General features: G+C 43.4%; 1 protein-coding gene across 5 annotated transcripts in view; it reads right to left on the minus strand.

Moving 5' to 3' along the window:
- Sox102F (transcription factor Sox102F) overlaps positions 1-23,952 on the minus strand; it is a 160,000-nt gene that overhangs the window by 84,764 nt on the left and 51,284 nt on the right. The window lies entirely within an intron of this gene.

The raw sequence follows: 23,952 nt of genomic DNA on the forward strand, positions 1-23,952 counted from the left end.
ATCCATTGGCGTTTGTTAGAAGGTACAAAAAGCCGAAGGGTGGAATTTCATCAGGACCCAAGAGGATTTGCATGGGACAGGCTCCTCCGGAGCGTCGGACAAGACAGAAACGCGTTTCGTTTCGGGGTTGATAGAGCAGAGATTGGCCGATAACTATCTGCTCCTCGAGTGTGCCTGAATCCTTAATAGGAAATCGACAGAGTTATTACTTGCTGGCAGGCAGGGTGTTGCGTCGGTGGGGTACATAAGGTCGTGCATACAACGGCCGGCCATTGTGACAACGCTTTGTGCGACACAAAGCTTTAATCCACGAGCAGATCTGCTAATGTCAACATCGTCTCTTGCCTTTCTGTATCGACGTGTGTGGACGTACGCGGCTTCCGTGATCGTGTACGTTCGTACACACGCTCGCGGGATACGCTTGGGACACGAGCTAGCCTCAATAAGCGTCCCATAATCCACCCCAACCTGAATAATCGCCATTCTCTAAGCATTGTATCGTTTTCTCGTAAAACCCTCCAGCGATTTGGGGTGAAGATCACCGTACACACACGGGGTATTATATGCACATGTCCTCTTATTATGAGTATTCATTGCGGTTAGCCGAACCGCGACTTTGACCCAAGCCTGAGACAACAGTTTTCACTGGGTGAAAGGAGGGTTGGTTCGACAATTCGTCAAACGAAATTGGAGTCTTAGGAGATTGGGATGCTGTGTGAAAGTACAATGCCCTCTTGACTGTGTACAAGGTCCAATTAGAAAGGAAGGGATGATAATTTGTAAGATCAATGAAACGAGGCGGAAGAAGAATTTAATCTAGCATGTTAACGAAACAAATAATAGATCTTCGTTACGCAGGGATAAATCAGTAATACAATCGCGCTATTAGACTTTCAAGTATACCCCATTGATAACTATCTTCCCCGCTTTCAATGACAATGTCTAATCTCTCACAAAGGCAGCTTTCCTTTCCCAACATTTCTCGCTATTCACGGAAAACGGTCGAGCAATCGACAATTCCCAGGACAACGCTCGCTTACGTCCACTTCTCGCGATTGTCCTCGGACAAGCGGAGGCAGCGTCTAGCCTGGAGGCTGACTCGTGGGGATATTTCGAATTCCACCAGCGTATCGTTAGGTCAAAGTCCCGACTTATTTGCGCGACACAGGCCGCGTACGGATGCGCGAGCGTGAAGCGTAATTTACGCGACCGTACGACCATTTTAATCCCTTAACGGACAAGGGTAAAACTGGAATCATCGCGTTTGGTAAAGGAACGACGCGACGACACCGATCGACTGATCGTTTCGACGGATCAGACGAGCAATCGTCGAAATCGTCACAATGTAATTACGCGGCTGACGAGGCCAAGGGCCACGAAGGGAAAGAAACGAGAGATTACACGTGGCGTTGCGAGAGGCAGCTTATTTTGACATTCTTATCGGAGAATCAGAGTGCGGTAATCCCCGAGGCGGCGTGTGTAATCTCATCCCCTCATCCGTCTCCGCTTTACCCTGCACCCGAATCCTATGCCCCTTTGCCAACCCCCTTTTCGACCTTTCCCTAACTCCCTCTTTCTCTCTTTCCTCATTTCTCCGGAGCTACGTTCACCCTTGTTGCACCACGCCACAAGCACCCGGTAATCTACTATTAATTGCCCCCACAGAGAAACCCCACGATCAAACTTTGACACCGTTGTTGTTGCATCCTCGCTCGAGCCACGAGAATCGCGCTTCACGCGGATCCAACGCGATCTTCATTAACGAACGTACAGCCGTCGCGTGTTTCTCGACGTTTATAAACGATCGTCTGTCGGATCGAGCATAAATATCGTCGAGTTGATCCGCGTTTACCGGGACACAGGTTAAATTAACCCTTTCGCTACGGGAGACTTCAATTGTAAATAATTATTTGATAATTATACGTTGTTTAACGCTTTGACGATCGATGTCACGTGTTCGTGATTTTATATCATAAATTCATAGTATAAAGCGTATGAATGTTCGAACACCTTTAAGCGTCAATAGCAGTGAAAGGGTTAATAGAATCGGTCGTGGCACGATCGCGAAAGTATCGCGGCGAACGAACGAATCGGCGTGATTTGTTGGCCTGCGTTCAGTGTAACGTCGCTAATTGAACGGACAGAGCGGTTAAAGTATCGAGCACCGGTAGAAGCTGCTGAAACATCGAAACGTTGAAGCGTGGCGTGAGTTAACGACGCGCGGAGCGCCGCCAGCTTTTAACGATTCGCGTGTCGTTTAATTCGATTTGACGATTTGCTCGTTAAAGAGCAGCAATGCGCCGTGAGCGGCTACTAAATCTCGCACCTTCACGCTTATAACCGCGTTCCTTCAACTCGCTCCGTGACCCAGGCTGGACACTCTCCTTTTACGCCGATATACCGCCGCTTTCCGTTTTTCGGTTCGACTTTCATCCGATTCCACGGACAGTGCTCTCGCTGACGGAAATCATTAGCCAGATGCGTGGCCGAGGTAATAGCTGGCGCTCGACGCGCCGAGACGTTTCCTCATTGCTGCCGGGTATACCGTTGTTCGATAAGTGCAATGTGCAACGTGTGCGCGTGTAATGGGAAAATTGACATGCGATCAGAACGTTTACGCGTGTCTTCGCCGCCATTGGTAATGGTGAACAAGGTGAATGCTTCTCTAGTCACTGAACCGAAACAATTACGATTCTATGCTAATGCGAAGAAACGGTGATAGAAAAAATCATTTAAAATGAATAATTATAAATGAATTTAAAATGAAATTTAAGCCGGCTGCCCAAAGTGGTATATGTCGCATTGTTAACCTAGTTTGTCTGGATTACAATGCAAGAGATTCCAACGCAAATGGAATTAGCCGAGTCTACGAGCAGTCTGACAATGCAAAATAGATCTAACAACACATTGTAGCCGAGTAAATTTGGAGAGGCAACGATGCGACGCATCGGGGTCGTTGATGTACGGGTCGCGTGTGCACCATGCAAGACACGTTCATCTTCCTCCCGGCACAAAACGCGTTAGTGCCGCTGCTGATACAATAAATACACCGCGAACCCCCTTCACGAAAGCTCGACATCCGGTGTCATCCGGTGACTAGTGCGTGCCAAAAGACGAAAACTTTTCGAACGAACGTAATACTCTCTAATTATTGTACAAGGGTATCTACCCTGAGTTTTCGAAAGCAGGTTATTTTCAGCAAACGATGCGATCGGTTCGAAATTAGAAACTGGAACGATGGGGGCCGACTTGTGGTAGGTCGTGATCACCCCTTCGACGAGGTAGGGTCGTTCAGTCATAACGAAAAGAAAAATAAATGCGTCCGTTTTTACGAGAGCTCGGTGTGTATTTTCGTTATATCGATAGCATAATGCCATCAGGTTTAAAGGAGTATCATTTTCGAAGTAGTGGAAAGTTTGATGGAAAATCTCTGGCATTTTCTAAAAGTAAAACCAGTTCCCAGCAAAACTTACAACATCGTCGTGACACTCGAACTGTTAATCTATGTGGCAGTATTTTGTATAAACATTATCTATCCTCGATAAATAAACTTCGTTTCTATTCTCGCAGGTTCAATACCTATAAGTCAGGCGAGTAGGTGCATGCATCAGCCGCGGATAGGCGCATTAATAGAAACGCGATATGTTTAAGCCGCGAGTTTTTCATCCGTGTAAAAATCGCAAGTTGATGGTTAAGGGGTCGAAGCCGGTTAAAGCGGAACCGTGCGACCGGCTTCTACGAGCGGCCACGATACACCGCTGTTCTTCGCGCGAAGTATAAATCGAGGATGTCATAATTTAATGGAACATCGTTGTAGGATCGCGAGATGGATGGCTACCACGAACCAAGGTAACCAGTTCTAAACGGCGTTCGACACCAACACTCGACACTACTCTGTACGTGCACGAACGAGTATTTCAGACAATAATAATTTAGACACGTGTGGACCATACGTGCTCGCCGAGCGGATAGATAGACGCGACGGGGATTCAGCTCGAAGCTACCGTTCGGTTATGCTTCCAGCTTAATGCTCGACTTACGAGCATCGCATAAATGACGGCCCGTTTTCGATCAACACGCGCGACCAGAAGGCCAAACGATCTTCGTTTCTCGTTCGGACGCTTCCGCTTCTTCGTTAGTTTTCTTTTTAACCCTTTCGCTACTACGAACGATTCTAGTCGTAATATTCGAGTTACTTCGGTTCGGAAAGCGACAAACCATCGTTTCTTGGAAAACAATTGTATCGGCTAAGCCGAAGAAATTCATCGTCTGTACATCTCTCGTGCTGTTAATTAAGTTTGCAATTAACTCTTAATAATTCGCGTGCGTGCTATCGGATCGAAGAATCTCGCGATTCCGATCGCGATGCCGATCGAGGAACAAACGCAAATGGGAAAGGGAGAGTCGGCGGGAGATAGCACGGCGGGCAATTCGTTAATGAATCGCGTAAAGAATAACGATTGCATTGAAAGTCAACGAGGCTCCGAGTATTCTTCTTTCGGTCTGTTTTATTGCCGGCCGTTTAATGGAACATCAATTCGTTACCACGCGCAATATCAAACCACCGGGTTCGTACGCTTCGTTTGCGGTTCCCGCGTTTAGCCATCGAGACCAGCAATTAATACTCGCTGCATATTGTTACCGAATCTCGTAAATCTCTTGTAACGAGCCTATAAATTGTCCGGCCGACTACGTAAATAAGAGTGATTATTTGCTAGCGCGATTAACAGCAGCGATCGGCCCATCGAAGGCTCACCTCGTCCAACAGCAACAAAAATAAATCATTGACTCGTGATAAATTGGGGAGAATTAAAATTCTGAACAGTAGATAGAGCGCCCTCGAATAGAAATTATGATATCATCGACAAACTATGCTTTTTCCTCCTTTTAACCATGGTTTTTTGGAAAGATTGAATGGTGTTATGGTACAATTAAAGAATTTTCTTAGCATTTTGATCGAAGCTCTAATTATTGAGAATAAAAATAGTTAATTTTTTAATTTCAAAATGTCAAGCTTTTAACTTAATGCAATAGTATTGAAAATTATATTTTTCTATCGTTTTCTTTTAATTATCGGAGTACGTGTAATTTGCGATACCGGTCACCGGTGACCCTTACGGCATTAAACGTCTCAAAAACCCTCAAGCAGTTATTCAATTTGAACAACAGATGAAACCCATCGAAGCCCTTCATCCCCAGATCTCAGGTTGCCCAGCATACAATTAAAACCCTTACGAATAACTCGTGTGCAAGTACAACCAAGTCAGGCGTTCGATAAAGAGAAGAAGTTTGTCCTGGATCGTCCATAAGAATCCTAGACTCCCTTTGAACCGATTAGATAGATTGCTAGTGAAGCAATGGTTCCATGGGCCGCGTAGAAGGATCAGTGACTCTTGCACGAGTAGGCAGCAGCAGTAGCCAAAGAAGAAGAAGAAGAAGAAGAAGAAGACAAACCACAGACATGGCGGTAGGAGAAAGGGGATGTGAGAGAACAGATAGATAGGAAGGGAACGATGGAAGAGGAAAAGAGGTGTGGGACGGCAGGAATGGGAGGCAGCGAATAAATACTCGGAGATGTAATCGCCGAAGGAAACAAGCGGCGGGATTGTTCGAAGGGAATAATTGAAAGCGCCGCTTGAGCTTCTCATTCCCATTCCCGGCGGCTGGTGCCTCCGCTATTGCTGCTCCCGCTGCTTCTGCTGCACAGGATGCCAGCAGTAGGCACTCTCATCCGGCCAACTCTCTCTCTCTCTCCATGTACTAGGACTATTGATTTGAACCAGGTATCTGAGATATCCGAGTACTTGGCTACCTGTAAGATACTCGGCTAGACAAAATTCATTAAACTATCGGCGTACCTAAGGTATTAACGGAAAGCTTGTAAGCAAATTCATATTTTCAAATAAAACGACGATAAATTCGTAATATTTGATTGTATTTATTACAACCTGGCTATGTAGCGGCGTTACGATCGAGGAGAAGCAACGGAAGCCAATCTTGAGTCAGCCATTCCGATGCGATCGCCGCTACCGTGATCGCCGTTTCTTCTCCTAATGTATGCGTAATGCCGCGGCAGACCGTCTCTGCTCATTAACGCCCAGATCGAGCGAGCCTCTCGCACACACTGTCGATCCCTCGGACTCGATCGTGTAGGTTCGCGTTACTAGGACCGGTCCCCCTGATCCTGTCGCGAAGAAGGGAACACCGATATAGACCTCATGGTTTGTCCTTCGTCCTGTACCGGCGCTCCTTAAGCAACGCGAATAAAACCGGCTCGAAGCCTGCGGCTTCCGATGCCCGATAATCCTCTCTCAGTCGCATCGCGAACGATGCTACCAATCGTCTGAAACAGGATAGGGCATCGAATTGCTGCTCACCGGGATTCGATGTATGGGTACATTTCAAAGTGACGTTAAGTTGCAATTTTTAATCGTACCTTTTTAAAATGTTCGTCTTTTGAAATTGATTTGGGGTTCGAGAATGAAAATCGGTGAAATCTCTTTAAAGAGAGAGAAAGCGTTACCGTAGAACGACCTGAATCTCGTGAAATAAAGCCATTATGAGGTAATGCTGGTACGTACCGAGCAAAGAGCAACGTGTACACAGAAGTAAACGCGTGTTACATAATGAACAATCTTACAATACGAACTGAAAGAATTGAAAGAACGACCATTATTCGTGCGCCAGCTTAATAACAACGCTTCCATTCTGTCGAGATATTAGCGCGGTAACACAGCCTACAGATAATTGCGATGTGGTTGTTCTTTTCTTCTTTTTTTTGTAGTCAGTGATTAAGACAGGTTCCCGATCGAGGTTGTCCGACTTTGTCGCCATGGTGAATGATACATTAGATCATTGTCTTCGTTTTTGCCTCGCTAGTTTTTTGCACGACAAACGTCAAGGATCGCACCAACGTGCAGCATCATTATCGCGAGAAGAATAAGCAGCAAAGTAATAACTCTTTATTATTTTCCATTGTGAAGGCTTAACGATCGAAGCAGGGAATACCTGAGCAAGAGAGCTGAACGACGATCGCGAAACGCTTCGCAGGCTTCTAAAGTTCGGATGAAATCATTAAAACTTTTGGTTTCACGAGAGATTAGAAGAGGATAATCCGCGATACGGCTAAGAGACGACGAGCTAAGTTGCAACGAGGCTCTCGTGCTTTTCCAAGGAACGTTGCCTCGGTAGATAGTTCGTGTCAATAATAATTTTCATCGACATATATATATATATGTATATTCGATATTTGTAACAGAGTTGCAAAGATGAGAAAAGTTTACGCATTCGATTAAGCGTCATTCACCATTAGGTTATTTTTATTGCACAGTGTTTCTACTAAAAAATTGTGATACGCGATGGTAATTAATTAACGTCGTTTAACGCGTAAATTATTCAGTTCTTTTTTTTCTCAAGAAAGGAACACGTAAATAGTAATCTACGTATAGAGTTAATCTAAGAGTAGAAATGTCACTTTGATGAAATACGTTTTCTAGAGAAACAAACAGCGAATAAAACACATGTGTTACGGTACGCGTGCTAAACAACATTGGGAAAACGTGTTGGACACTTTCTGCAAACTGGCATACGAAAGTATTTAAACAGCAATATATTCAGATTCATCCTTTTCTGTAATACATAACTGCAGCCTTAATATTAAACATTTTTATAAACGAAAATTAATTAGCACTGAACCTAAAAACATTAGAATATTTCTAAACAAAAAAATGAATTTTAATCTTAGGATTTCCTCGTGTTTACATTTGCACATTTTGTTTAAGAATAGATATTTGCAAAGTATTTTACTGTACTGTATAATTTTCATTTCTGCGATGCATTTAATTTCATAGATTTATTAATGCCCATTAACAGGTATTCCTGTTGTTGTGTAATTATACATTCTTATCAAGTTCATTCATCAAGTATTGACGGTAATTACATAGAAACTGTAACTTGTTTTCCTCGATATTATTACCTAATAAAATAAAAAATGTATTATTTCTGTAAAGTAATCAACAAAAAAGTTACCGAACGAATTATCATCTCGGAGAGAAAAGATCAGCATAAGAAATGGACAGCGAAGGAAAAACTACAGTTTCGAAGGAGACACAATCGAGAAGGAAATTGACTTGTACTACTTCGATAGTCATATTTCATCCGTTTATCCAGCCGAACTACCCCAGTTAAATAGACGATCCTACCTTCTAACCCCCCTCCTTTAGCGTCTCTCCTATCCGAGTTTCGGGAACAGGCTTCAATAATACAGACGCTGGGAAATTGTGATCGAAGGATACTATTGGAAAGCGATACCTTAGCCCGGCCGTTGAATAAGTAATGGAACAATATTTTTAAAACGCCTATAATTCGTGGACGAGTCTCGCCTACGCCCTATGGCGGACCCGTATTTATCGGCCCGTGGAGTATAAACGCGGCCAAGAAAGAAGAGCGATCATTTATGGCGATGGAAAGGGGGATGGTTCTGTTTCCGTCGATTTTTACTCTACAATCGGGGCGCGCGACCCAACACGGAATTATTGCCGCCATTTATCCCCTGTTGCCTAATGTTTTAATAACGACGTCCGGCACACGTGCGTCTACCCTCCGAGTGTCTTTTCAAAGGGACGAAATTTCATGGTTCGAGGGATTTTCAAGGAAATCTCCACTTTCGTTGATGAATAGTTGTTACAATAGTTGACACGACGATATATCACTACTGTGAAATACTACCTTGGAAATTTAATGACCGAGCGTAAATTTAATGCTCCGACGACCGTTGCAACATTTTTATAGTCAACAAAGTGTTAAAGTATAAGCAATATTTTTTTTCGGAAAAAACTTAATTGGAAATTAAAATGCGCAACAGGAAGAGAGATATTTCCGCGTGAAAACGAGAATGCCAGAACGTTACTATCATTTTTCTCGCGCAACGGTCGCTTGAAAGCGCACTTTCTACAATATTCGTTTGAATCCGCGCGAGAAAATAAGCGGGACGCCTAGCACGCGCCTCGTGTAAAAAAAAAAAAAGTTGATTCGTCGATGGGCTGAATCCCGCAGAGAAATCACCGGAAACCGATTCAATAAACCCGCGTGCGAAAGCGTTCGACACGTTCTGCTTGAAAATACGCATTATCTATAGATATGCAAACGAGCGGGTACATGACATCGATTCGATGAAAGCGTGCGACTCGATGACCGCCTCGCTCTACCGCGTTCAGCGCGAAATTCCCTTCGGATTCTTCGACGTTTACCGGAATATTCATTGCCTGTCCGTCCGAGGAAAGCTACCTACCGTACGTTAATTTAGTGAGAACCATGGGAACATCTTCATCGGGTAACATCGACTCGCGAGCGATTGCTGTTTCCAAGTAGCCATACGATTTACGTGAGAAGATTCCGTTCAAAGTTTCAGTAGCCAGATCCATTACACGTTTCTATTATTTTATGCAATATACTAGATACAGATATTTCAGCTTCGAGACAATTTCATAAATCAAGACTTAATGTATCATGCAAAAACTTGTGTTTCGATTCGGTGCAACGATACCAGGTCGCAAGGGTTAACTCGTTTTCCTATGATTTTTTCGATAATTGCATTGGTCAGAGTTAATTATTCATTGCTTGAATTTTCAAACAAATAAAGAAAATTGAAATATCATGCACACGTAGCATTCAACGATCTTTGACTGGGCAAATTATAATTAGAATTAACAGTAGAACTACCAAACCAATCAAAATGACTGGTTTCAAGTTTTTTATTTTAATTTATAAACTTGATTGAGGTATTTTATTGAAATGTATGCTGGTTATTATCGAGAGAAAGAATGGATGTATATACATATTTAATTATGTTTCACTCTTTATCTATTTAGTTTTCTACATTATTTTTAACTTAAACGGAAATATGCATCAAACAGCAGTTCTAGTGTTAAACATAAAAGTAGCAGCCAAAGATACATTTAAACTCTCTAAGTTGCGTCACGAGAATGACTCGATATTATAGGGCAAAGGGTTAAGAACACTATGAAATCTATTTCCCGTTCAAATATTTATCTCTATCAAGCTTTCATCCCCGTCACACCCACCCAATCAATCTGCCATCGATAAATTGGCATTCCCATGACGGTCAGCCACCTAGATCTTGACGATCCAATTGGAATGACGATCCACGGGATGGATAGACGTGAACGCGGCCGAGCGACAGTCCGCGGACCGCTCGTTAAAACTCCGTTGTCCGGCCCGTTTTACGATTTCGATCGACTATAAAACTTATCTGGCTTTCTATTCCATTGGTATGTATAAAGGCGGATGGACCGACTACTTTCTCGTGCCCGCATTGGATTGTCGTGAAAGCAGGACGCACTTCTTGCGTACGGGCACATACTCGCCGCGAGTCATCGGTGTTTATTGTGCTTCCCGTTGTATCTTCTTAGGCTGGACGAGCAGCCCGTTGCTGGACGCCTCGTCCATTGGTGTACACACACATACAGGCTTCTACGTATACGTGCGTGTACGTTGACGACGTTACGACAAGCGGGGCAAAAAGTAGCCCGAGGGATGAGAAAAAAGAACAGAGCAATTTATTGCCCACGATAGCGGGCTGCCGGTAGTACCTCCTTCCGTATAATGTTGCCAACTCGTCGTCGGTTCGAGACGAACAACCGTCTCTCCTCGAGAACGGTCCTTCTTCTTCCTGGCGACACCGCAAGCCGGAAGCGAACGCGATAATGGAAGATGTATTTTTGGCAGCTGTGCGACCAACCACCCTGTCGATTTCTGTCTTTTATTCTTTTCTTTTCTTTTCTAAGTCCGAGCTTACGAAAGCTTACATTCCTCGCATAACTTAAGATCGAAGCGGTTAATATGGAAGCCAAGAATTTCAGAATGATACATTTGACAAACGGTGTTTCCGAGCGAAACACGACTTCTCGGCCAGGTGGAAATTGACTCGTCGGTCCCAGTGAGCGACCGTTTTGACGCGAAGTCACTCTCGAATACATCAACGTCTCGGCACATCCGCTTATATTGATTGCGAGAACAGAAGATACCTGGCATGAAAGCACGTGCGCTGGCGCGATGGCAGGGAGGCAGTAGGCGCGGATTCCGGTACAGCATTGCAAGCGGAAGCCTACATCGTGATTATCATCATATCTCCGCTAGACATCAAAGACTTATCTTTCTCCCTGTTCTCCTCTCTTTTTCTCCGTTCACCCTTGGCACAGCCTTTAGTCGATCCTCCTCCTTCTCTCTGCCACCATTTCCTCCCTCGCTAGTTTCATCTTCCTCTCTGCCTTTCGCCTCCTTCTCTTTCCTCCGAACTGTACGCGTGGCTTTGGCCTTCCGAGAAATGACCATTTGTAAATTACTCCGCGAGTTCTTTGATACAGACTGCTGCCACGATACTTAGGATACTTGGGAGCCGGGGAACGATAAAACGCTGCTAGAGAGCCGACAGCTTCGCGAAACGGGACGGTCGGACGTGTATGGTGGCGAGCGTTTCGTGTCCTGGCCATTATTTATGGGACCTTTCTAGAATAATGGCGGCGAAACAAGACGAGCCGAGAGGCGAGAGAGGACGGGAGAAGAGAGAGAGAGAGAGAGAGAGAGAGAGAGAAAAATGAAATATTTGACGCATTGTTCGTGAACGAAGCGGACTCGTCTTCCAGTGAATAGCGTCCGGCTGGAAGATTGTCTCGTAGACAATTCAGGACAGCTTAACAAAGAACACGTGCCCTTCGAATTAAGAGAAACGACGGGCAAGAACGAGTGGGACGAGCATAGATCGACGGCTAGACAGAGAATCAGCCGCGGGACTCGGTGGATTTTCGCGCCCGGCAAAATGGAGATGAAGGCATTGTATCGGCTCGCGTATACGCGTCCTTCGCCGCTTATTCTTAGTCGCTTCGTTCCGAAGAATAACATTATAACGGACAGAGAGGAGAAGTGGAAGAGAAACGATAGGAGACAAACACATGTTGCACACTCGGTCGTTGGGGAAGCTGTTGGCTTCTTTCGTTATAGAATCTCTATATTCCTCTCTTTTTCTCCATTATTTCTATCTTCTTCTTTTCCTTACGATCGTATCCTTGTTACACCAACTTTCTTCCATCTCTGTGTTTCTCTCCTTTACGAGTCGTAACGTAAGACTAACAACACAATGGAAGCAACAGCTGCATGATAGATGGTCCCAACCGACCGACCGATTCCATCCACCGTCCGCTTCGTTCTTTCTTCGAACGGAGCCGACTTCTTTTGCTCCTGCGGACCGGTCGTTATCGTCGCATTTATTCGCGGAAGCAACGAGAAATGAACGTGCACGCTCGATGGAATTCGGTTCCATCCACTCCAACATCGAACGTTTGTTTACCGGCCAGAAAACACATTCTGAACCGGCTGATTCAAAGTATTTCGCAACATTATATCGTCACGATTAACTTAACGAGGTCGCGTTATTACAAATTAGTTGATTCGAACATCGAAGATTAGTCGAGCTAATGCAAGTGTTACGAAAAAATAAGCACTCGACAATTCGCAATCGTACTTACTAGCAGAAGCAGCCGTGGCACTCGAACGGTTAAATTGGACCAGCGATCGAGTACAAACGGAAAGGAGAAGAGCCAAGGACGCGGCTCGGCCAAACGTGCGGCAACCTCTCAGCGGCGCGGCGCAGCGCCACGCTACCATTGTCATCCATTTGTTCGTACAAATCCCTGGCTATAATCATTTAATGCTCACATTCATCGCGAGCACGACGACGGCATTGTGCTACCGGCGATGCATTAGTCTCTTGCACGCATGCGTGCTCGCGTTCATCGGCCAAGGAGCTTAAGGCATTAGGGGCGAGCTTCGTGCGAACGTCGCGATGCTTCTTCTCCTTTTTCTTCTTTATTTTTCTCTTTATTCCTCTCTCTCTGGTCGCTCCATTCTGACCGAGAAACATCGGGACGATACATAAGTAGGTACACGTTCTCGCGTCTACACGTACGAATTCAGAGCGGTTCCCGCCACGAAATCCTGCTGGCCAATTAATCTCCGCGGCAGGAAATTCCTCGCGTCCATTGTGACGTCTCGCTTCGAAGGAGAACCGCGTGGGCGGACGAGCGGGCTTGAAAAATGGCCGTCTAGCTTCTTCCCTCGGTTTTCGAACGCGTTCCGCTTAATTCCGATTTCCATCGACCGGCTGTTCGCGCCTTCTTCCTCGCCTCTGTAATCTACGCGTTACGTTTTCGAAAGGCGCACAATGGACGCGGTGCTTGCTGGACCGTACAGCGCTTTTAGCGGCCATCTCAGTCTACGTGTGTGAGCGTTACCGAACGTGGCCACGGATTCATCCTGTTCGCTGAATGCCGCACGCACACCGAACGTGCGAGTTGCTCCTCTTTGTGGCACGTTCAAAGAGCACAATGTCCATAGTCGCCGACCGACAATGGCCCCTCCGCGACTGGTTAATATCAAGGTTGCTTCAAGAGTAACCGGAGGAGATCGCGATCGAGCGGAATCCGCGACGCGTTTACATCCTGCACCATTTCGTGGTGCAAGGATCAAGTTTGATAGTGCGTGGATTAACGCTTCGGCTGTCGATGATTAGGGTGAATGTATTTACCCATCGCTGGTTTGCGCGTATCGTGTAGGTACTCCACCTGTTAATTGGGTTGCACGAATTAATTCGTCGATTGAGTGACTGATATTTAGAACGTGATAAGATTAATTTAGCTCCGATCAGCTCTGATTTTAATTTTATCGTTGCGCTTGTATTAGGAGGCAGATATACTTAAGAGTATCAAAATTAAAACGTATTAAAGTTAATTCAAATATCGACAAAACACACTTGTGAAACTCTGTCTGTCAAATCCTTTTAAAATACTATATACTTGGTAGAACATTCACCGCGTAGGTCTGAAGGTATTGATTACCTCATTCGATCAGACGAACCTTCAAATTATCTTGAGCGGTCTTTAACCGTAACCTAGTAATAGCCGTCCAAAATGACTATAATTGTAAGTGAATCGATCGATTTAACTTCAAGACGAATTATTGTTATATCAAGGATCAAATCGGTTTCCGAGTTAACCACCGTTGAACCTATTATTACCCTCCTAGAACCAAATCTACCAAATACGCTCTCTGCTAATCCTATTCGCGACGCATTGAGATTCTTCATCTGGTACTAATATTTCATTATAATCGCAAATTCATATTAATCCATTAGTACGGCGTGAAGTAAGAATTATGCGTATTAGTAAGCGAAAAAAATATTTTTACAGTCTATTCGACGCAGAAAGGACGACTAGACTGGCGAAAAGATTAATTAAAAAGCATATGCTCCTTTTGAATGAAAAAGAAAGGTAAGGTGGGTGGTGCTTTGCGCAATTTGCAAAGAAGGCTACGCGTATCGAGTCGAGAGACTCAAAGGGAAGAAGAAACGAGGACGGACGCGAAAGAAGGAGAGAAAGCGGAGAAAGGGAGGGCGCAACCGTAGAAGCGGAAAGGGAGATTTTGTTCTCAGGGGAGTAGTCAAAGTAACATCGCCCTTGTCACGACGATCCGACAGCATCAAACAAACTGGATGCTCTCCGACGTTGCACGATGTATTATAGTACAGCGAGCATCGTCGATTTCGATCTTAGATAAGGGAAAACAAAGAGGAGACTTCGATTGATCTCGGATAATCAGGTATACCCCGTGAAACCGTGCCTATTAATATTCACTGCTTACGTTTTCACCGCAATCACCAGATCAGAGACTCGTGAAGGAACCGCAACGAGCGTTAAGCGCTGATCTTAATTTATGAATGAATCGTGGATTAAGACGCGTTTAACTGTTTGTATGAATGTTCAATGGTTCGCGGGGTAGTTAACACGTGGAATTTAAGACTTTCAGCAACGCTTGGTTGAAGGAAAATTCCATTTGTACGAAATTTATTATGCTTCACTTTGCTTTCTTCTACGAGTTAATCCACCTTAATCTCTTTCGCTACGAGTAACGTCTATGTACGTCGTAGAATTCGACTGTCCAAGTGTCAAACTGGCAACTAAATTCATGAACTTACCGCGTATGTTATCTGATTTCGAAACAAAAATATAGCGAAAGATTAAGGACTCGAATGGGACGTAGTTTGTCTAAGAATTGTTATTTTATAGGAATAAAATAAAAAAAAAAATGAAAATCACGAATTTATATTGCATCGTTTAATATTCATTGTATTATATTTCCAATATTTTAACCCGTTAACTACCATAGCGGTTACCACCGGTATGAAAATTGAATAATCAAACAGCGGAAAAAGGAAGAGACTTCTGTAAATTGAAGTATTGCAGGAAAAAGTTAATTCTTGGCAGTCGATTTGTTATACCTTATCTTTTATATGAACAAACAGATTCGCGTGTTTTAATTTCAAAATCTCCCACCCATATCGCTGATGTTCGACCGATATCAAGTTCCTTAGTGCACTTAACATTTTCGATTTTCTTGTTCGTAGCCTCATTAAAATCGGATTAAACACTCTATTCAATACTCCGGATACAGATAAAATTGTCCGATTTAATTATAAAAACAGGAGGGGTGCGCGAGCAATGAAAAATACGAACTAATGCGCGTTGTGCAACGGTGAAAAATCTCGAGTGACTGAAATTGCATAAATTGAGAAACGCATTAGAAGTCTCATTAAGACGCGATGGTCAGGCGGATTATCGTGTACCCCGATTTCACGCGGTCTGTTACTTAGAATCACGCACCAGCGAATCGCAGTATAATCGTATTGCGAGGGTAACCAAGCTCATTCTTTCCCTTCTTCTTTTTTTTCCATTACAGGTACGTTTTCACGTGCCGGTAAATCGCAATTTTTACTGTCATGACGCGAAATGCTCTCGTGCGTTCACAAAGCGGTCTAAGAGCGTGATTTTGCTTGAACGTAAACTCAGGTAAAATCTCTGAATAAGTCGTCTATCGTTGCTAAGCTAGCGTGTAATATTTCCAGATTTTTAATTCCTCAAAGACGGCACGGTGCGAAAACGAGACACGATCTCGTGTCGGTGCGCATCGGGTCGCCTTAAATTTCTACGCGGTGGAAAAAGCTTCCAATTACACGCGAATTTATGTAGATCGACCGGGTCATTAAGATCGTGAATTACGCGCGATCAGTGCAGCGGCTCCGCTAAGAGATTACGAGCGACTTCCTCGTGCGCTCGACCTGACAACATTTTCCGTCAGGTTACTCTCGCCTTTGCCTTCCACGCGAGCAACGATCTTACTCGCTCGACACCTCGCCTCGCTGATACCTTTAATTGGACGCCGGTAATTAATCGATCGGTTAGAGCTCGCGTGAACAGCGAGTTCGATCTGACAGCGATTTAAACGATAACACTTTTCGCGGTCATCGACGGCCCAAGGCAAATTCTTTCTTTTTCTTGATAATTATATTATCAATTTTTATCATTGACACCTCGGATTTAATACCGATTCACTGCGTTAATAGGCAGATTTATGAACGATGTGTAAACTTCAATTTGTAAAATTGAAATTTACTTATTAAAACATAATGAAGTATTATGAAAACGTGGGAAACGATTTGAAAGAGTACTGTGTACATTGCAAACGTTTATAGCATCGTATATGTTCTGGAAAGTATAAAAGTATAAAAGTATAAAAGTATAAAAACATTAAACACTATCATAAATAACTCTAATTCTATTATCTAACTTCGGTGTGCCCACGATTTCGCACCATCATCATCATCTCAACGCTGTACAAATGTTTAACTGCAACAAAGTTAATTGCCTGTGACCTTCACGGCAGTTAAACTTTCATTATTACCTATAAAACAGAGGGAAAAGACAACTTTCTTCGCCGTGTTCCCGTGGCTTCTTACGTTTGATACTAGACAATTAGGGCAACGAACCGTATCGAAACGAGTAATAAAATGAAAGCAATAGGCAGTGTCAACTTATGCAGAAAAAATGAAGAAAAACGTGAAATGAAATTTATCCTTTCAAATCTACGTAGCTGTTAATACACTGCGTCGTTCAAGGGTTAACGTTCTCCACGATGGACATCGTTTACTTTGGTTCCTTCTAATTGACGTTCGTGTACGCGTCTCGTAAGGATCACCATTAGTAGCTGTCACACTTTATTCCACTTTATTTCAGGACAATCTTTATAATTCGTCTTATCGTCGAAGGAGGGGGGAAAAAAAAGAAAGGGAACTGTTTCGTTCGGAATCGTAACCATTCCATTAGCACGGTAACAAAATAAACAGAGCGAGGCAAACCGGTAAATTGTACCTCTGGTTCGATCGTCCAAAGTGGTTCGTACTCCGAGTGCACGTTTCGTTCCCGTGAAGTACTCGTTCCATCTTTCTCCTTTCACCGTCATTTTTTTCTCCTCTCTTTCCATCCGTCTGTTCTCTGTTTTTTATTCCACACCGGAGAAGCAGCGGCATCGGGAGCCAGTGCGAGCTCTATCCAGAGGGAGAAACGACACGAGGGCCGGATAGGGAGGAGGGAGGAAGGATGACAGGTTGCCTCTGTCCTTCCCGAGGGAGCAGCAATTTATAAATAATTGAGCCGAGTCCGGTAAAAAATGAATTACGCGTCCCTGTACAATATGAGGAGTTGCTTTACAGTAAAACGAGCAGGGGACCCGCGAGACCCGTGGCTTTACCGCGTACACTAACCAACCGGAGGACACAAGAACCATCCTCGATGCTAGGATACAGAGAAAGAGATACGAGACGGGGATAAAGGAAGAGGAAGTAACATAAGCCGCATCAATTTTGCAATTGGAGAATTTTATGTTCTCGCGATCGTCATATATTATGTACGAACTCCTCGCCAACGGTCTTTCTACCCCGACTTCGATCAACCACCCTGCCTATTCGACCTCCTTCTAACCACTTTCCTCACTGATTTCTTCCCGATCCCATTTTGATTACAACAGTTTTGCTTTAGATATTTCACGGAGAAACATAGCTGTTGCGAGCGGAAAAGAAGAAGAAAAAAATCGAAGCAGCAAGAGTTGTTTCCTTTAGAAAGTAACATTTCGTGTTCACCAATCGACCGGTTTATCATAATTGGGTCCAGTGAACCGATATCGTTTGTTCCTTTTCTGCATCTCGTCGAACCGAATTGTGGATTTGTACCTGTTAATCTTCGAAGCTTCGAAACTTACGCGAATCTGTTCGTAGAACGGGCAGAGGTCTCGTTAAAAGTCGTATCGCGTCGAAAACGCGAGACGAGCGACAGACGAAGAAAAGGGGAGAGAAAAAGGAATCGTCGAAGCTGGCGTTCTTGGAAATTAAGAGAACAAATATTGTGGAAGCGAGGACAGATAAAAGGGAGAGTAATACGGCGCACTTCAGAAGATAAAGTCGGTAATGCTTTTGGCTTTCACGCAAACATCATTTTAATCCCCGTTTCGTCGGAGGAAGGACAGGGTGGTAGGCTGAGGCTGAAGAGGTCGTGAAAAGGGACGGCGCCGCGCGGAACAGAGACGGAGGGCGAGTTTCCAAGAGCGAACGAGAGAGAGAGAGAGAAAGAGAAAGACACAAGGCAGGGTAAAGGAACGGAGATCGAGAGGGATGGCTCGAGTTGAACCGAAGCGAGTAATCAGGGAGACATTATTTTCCCTTTGAGACCCGGCCCGTATTTTAATACGAAGGAAAACGTATAATCCGCTTGTACAATTTCGAGCCACCGAATTTCTCTGTCCTCTACGAATGATCGCGCCCGCGATTGGCGTGCTCTCGTATCCTCTGTCGTTGCTCGAACGGAATGGAAATCGGAGGGTGGCGATCTTTCTCCGGGTACGCCCCTCGAACTTCCTTCCAGCAATATCCGCGAAACAAAAGAGAGCGGAGACGCGTTTTGCGGTTCAGTGGAAAGCTGAACGATTCAAAGCACCGCTACCGAAGTTGCGAGTGATCGTTAAGAGGCTGTATACACGGCTACAAGTTGTACAGGCTGCCTGACGATTTCTAACTACCTTCGCACCATTGCGATGCTTCCAATTTTCATCTCGAATATTTTCAAAAATTCTGAATATATTTATCCCTCTAATCGATTATACAGGGCGTCTCAGGTCGGTAGTGCAATCAGGCAAGGGGTGATTCTATAAGCAAAAATAAGCCGAAAAAAAGAATTTACTTTTTTATTTAAGCTTTGTTTTTGAGAAAATTTAGTTGGAAAATTCGTCGAATACATGTGGAAATACATTCCTTCATTCTGTGATTTATTATAGTGCATCAAAAAATGTTCCACACATATTTTATATACGTGCTAATTCGTTCATCTAAAGGTTGAAAAGCGTTATTTACATATCTCAAGAATAAATTGAAATTTTTGATGAAGTCAACGGCAAATTGTTTGTTATAAAAGGACGATAGTATGGATATTATTTTTATCCCAAAGGTTTGCAACCCCTAACTTATATGAAGAAAAATAACATTTCTTAACGCTTTTCTTGAAAACGAAAGCTCAAAGAAAAAAATTTATTCTTTTCTTCCGGTTTATTTTTGCCTTGTTTGCTTGTATTAACGGACCCGAGACACCCAGTATGTCTAATTGTAAGTTCAAAGTTTCAACAAAATTGGTTTCGACATAAACATCTTGCGCTTTCTTTATAAGAGGATCTTGAACAAGCTGGTTCTCGTTTCGCGATACAAGAGACCGGTTCCGCTGTCAGCCCCGAAATTTGCTAATGACGCAATTATATCGGTCCGCAAGAACATTGAACCATCCTAATTCGCCGCGGAACCGTTAAAAAATCGTTGTCTCCGCTACGGGGAATTCTTTCCATTATACACGGTCCGGGCAAACACCGACGAAGAAGAAGAAGAAGAAGAAGATGATAAAGTCAAAAAGAAAAGAAAAGGAAAAAAAAATGAAAGCGTATTATACATGCGTGCCTGTGTACGTATAGAGTGTGTCCCCTCGTTCTTTCTCTCCCCGGGTTCGCTCATCGTCCAAAGAATAACATTCGCACTTTACGATTATGCCTGCCTACTTTTTTTGTCAAGCAGCTTGGCTGTCGGTGTCAACGACAGATTCACGATCGGCTCTCGACTAACACAGGCACGAACAGAAAACCCGAGGAGACTAGCAGAGGGAGCAGCATTCAACGACCGGCGAGTTCCACATAAATCGAGATCCTTGAATTAAATAGGCAAGGTTTTAGCGTCCGTTGGATCCTCTTTCTCTCTCGCTTTCGTCGTTTGCCTTAATCCTCGAAACCGATCTTCTCTAGGTAATCCGTGTTATTTAACAAAGACACAGAACGTTTTCGGGGCCCGTGAATAAATTATCGTGTCGGTCCTTGTTTTCACCGCTACCTCCTGCCACGTACGGTTTGAACACGTAACTATTGTGTCGACGAAATTCCAACGCTCAAGGATCCGTTTCCAAGATTTAACACGATAATTAACACATTGTATCGACACTTCTTTCGCCTCTCGAACCTACCAGAATGCTTATGAACGCATCTATTAAGTTTCATGCAAATTCTTCCTTGTGTTTACATTATCCTATGAATAACATTACTATTATCTTGAAAATACAAGGTCGAAAATTGAAAGTCTAAACGTGAAAATTATTTGTGCATGTCTTTAACAGTTTGAATGCCACGAATCTGCAAAAATTTGGTCGAAAAATGTCAAGTGACGCGATTACGCTTCTTCTGTTTTTTACGTCACAATGCATTATGCAGTGTGATATTTTACATTTTTGTTAATTATCCAATTATTTGCAGGCTAAGATAGCCAACCTGCAAAAACACTGGTGTTCAATCGTGTAATATTAATTGCCATTTGCGTTAAACGCATCGTTAGTTGGACACTCTGAGCTAATTACGTCGCATTTTTTGATATGGAACAAGAGAAACGCGATCGAGTCGCTTGGCACTCAAACGGTTGACACTAGATTGCCGGACAGATTCATCAAAATAGGTATAGTACATATGGATTTTTGAAGGAGTGGGAGGGAAAGGAATTAGTATCTGTATACATTTCATAATTTTATTAAAATCCAACATATGTTTTAAAAAAATTATTTAAGTTTTTTTATGTATATAGCAATAAAATCGTAAATGAGCGAAATTGACTTGCTCAGGCAATCTAGTGTTAATAAGTAAAGTTCCAATATGTCTTACCATGCGCGTCTAATTTCACTGCGACAGTGAACGTAGCGTGCCGTACCACACGCGGTCGCTTCTACTGCGGCAATCCATGCGATTGATGCAGTTTGGAACAGATATCGTAGAATGAAAGAGAATCACTCTGTGTACTTGGTTTGTTCATTTTTCATCTGTTACGCTTCAATTGAAATTCCAACAAAACATCTAGAATTTTTCTTCTTCCAATCTAAATCGCTTTCAGCGTCCAACTACTGTTCTTAGAAACACATTGATTATTCTTCTCGTGTAATTATAGTCGTGTCATTAATCATTTCAAAATACCTAATTAATTCTAGTTGCTTCTTGAATTACATACACTACTGAAGCTCTCTCTTTGAAAGAACACTCGTATTATATCACAGTAGAAACAGCTATTTTACAATTTTATTTGAAACGTCATAGAAACTTCCGTGTATTTCGATCTTTAAACCTCGTTAAATTTTTTTTTTTGTTTCTTAGTAACGCGTTGATAGTAATACATCTTACGAGACGTATACTATGAAACTCTGATTCATCGCGTTAATCGTTAAACAATGAACAAAAGAAGTATCGTCGGATGATCGAGCTTCGTTTCGCTCGAAACGGGAGTGTCAGGAGAGCTAACAGAAAGCTCCCTCTCCGTCAAAAGTGTCAAGAAAAATAGAATCGTCTAAAAATAACCGGTCGAAAACGATATTTCGACCGAAAGATGAAATACGCGGCCCATCGGCCGGCATGATACCGGAGGAACGAGGCTCTGTTTTCGCGCCAGTCTCGTATTTTATTCGATATTTTTGAAATACCGCTCGCGTCAGACGGACACGATCGTACGGTGACCGGATGTCGTAACGACGTACCGACAAAAGCTCGCGTGTCTTCTTCCTCCCTCGTTCCAGCTGATTTTCTCCACCGAGTCGCGGGTTCGTCGCTCGCGATCCCGCTTCTTCGAGGCTGCATTCCGCGAGCGTATCCCCTGCCAGTGTGTGCGAGTAACGTGTAACGAATCGTACGACGTAACATACGTGTAAGGATAGGTGTGAGAACGCGAATATATCGGTGAAGCGTTGAACGATGAATGTTGAACGATTAGGTGCGAATAACGAACAAATTATTTCGTTAAATACTTGAAATCAACAGAAACAGCAAATATGTATCTACTAAGCGAATGCACTGTGAATTTTAATAAACTTTGTGTACACCGAGATTTTCGCAGGACTTTGATTACCGTCCCAATGGAATGGTGAAGTTATTTTGTCGAATTTACGAGCAGTTTATGATCACCAGGTTTATTCTCGAAAACCGAGCGTCTCGATGCTCTCTCCGGCGTGGTCCGCGACAATAACGGGGCCGATCGAACCCGTTCGTCATCCGTTTTCATTTTAGTACCTTCGTTTGCAAACTTTACATTCGTTTCACCGATGTCACGTACCCGGCATCCTTCAAAGCGTTTTTACGAAGCGCATTCGCGAGAAAACAGTCGAATTTTCGTGGGTTCTGCGCTGTAATTCGAGGATTACGAGCGGAGAACAGTGGTGAAAAATAACGTCTTTTGTCGGAGAGTTTATGCGGTGACGTCGGGGCCATTTCTACCCTCCGTGACGTTGAATCGTTCCGAATTTAACACGCTCGGTGTCTTTTATTCTAGACGTTCCGATTTCTTATGAAAAATCGCGCCGTTTCAAAATATCGCACAATAGAGAAAATAACGGAACGGAGTTGCGATATTTTCTTTTTCAATTTGGCAAAACCTTTGTAAAAATAATAAAAAGGAACTGTGCGTTCGAGAAACGGGTACCGGTAACTTGCCGCGGAACATCGTTCGATTGTTTGCGCAAACGTACGATAAGATTAAGGGTACAACCTTTCCCACCGTCGAAAATCGTACGCTATACACGCTCGCGGAAGGTTTTATCAGCTCGACTCGCGACGAAGATGATACGCGTTCTATTGACATGGCGAGGATCGTAGCCGGAACGATGGTCAGCGTTTATTTGCTTGCTGTTTCCATTGGTAGCGTTGTGCAAATATCTTTTACGAATACAACGAATCCGCGAACGATTCAATAAGAAACGATAAAGAAACCCGATGATTCTCCTCCGTGTTGTTACGTCATCGTTCTCGAGGAAACTTCCGGTAGGTGGGGCACGAGAAACGCGCGAATTGAAAGGGTAAACAGCGCCTTTTTTTCTTATTCGACTAAAAGCAAACAGAACGGAAGACGCTAATAGAGCGAAGCTTCGTTGAATTGTTACCGAGATTTTCTGGCAACTAGAATTAACGATTACGTGTGTGCGAATCGATTCGCTCGTGGATTTCGTAGTTTCTCAGGGCCGTGCTGTCTCGCGTTGACAGAGATAGCTCCTTCGAGATTTGCAGCACGGAAAGAGGGGCTTTCGATTTCAATGCTTCCTCTATAGAGACACTGACGTAACGTATGTGTATCCAGACCCTTCGTTTTCGAATCTACGATGATGCACGGCGAATATATTTAGCACATTCGCAAAGATCGACATCTGGTTCCTCGACGACGTTCAATTTTTTCTTCTGTGAAGTCTTGGAGAAATTTTGAAAAAGTTTCGATAATACACAGACTGTTTTAATAATTATGTTGCAATTGAAAACAAGTCTGTATATTATTGACATTATTGACAAAATAAAATAACCGACACGTAATAGGTCAATATTGGAAAGTTTGAGAGATTCAAGGATTTGAGTACCGATACATTTATACTTGATCGATAAGGCTCCGATATCAGTGGAATTTTTAATATTTGACACACGGATAATCCCGCAATATGTGTCTAATAGAATCAT

This window comes from Osmia lignaria, chromosome 10 (assembly GCF_051020975.1).
Source record: "Osmia lignaria lignaria isolate PbOS001 chromosome 10, iyOsmLign1, whole genome shotgun sequence".
NCBI lineage: Eukaryota > Metazoa > Arthropoda > Insecta > Hymenoptera > Megachilidae > Osmia > Osmia lignaria.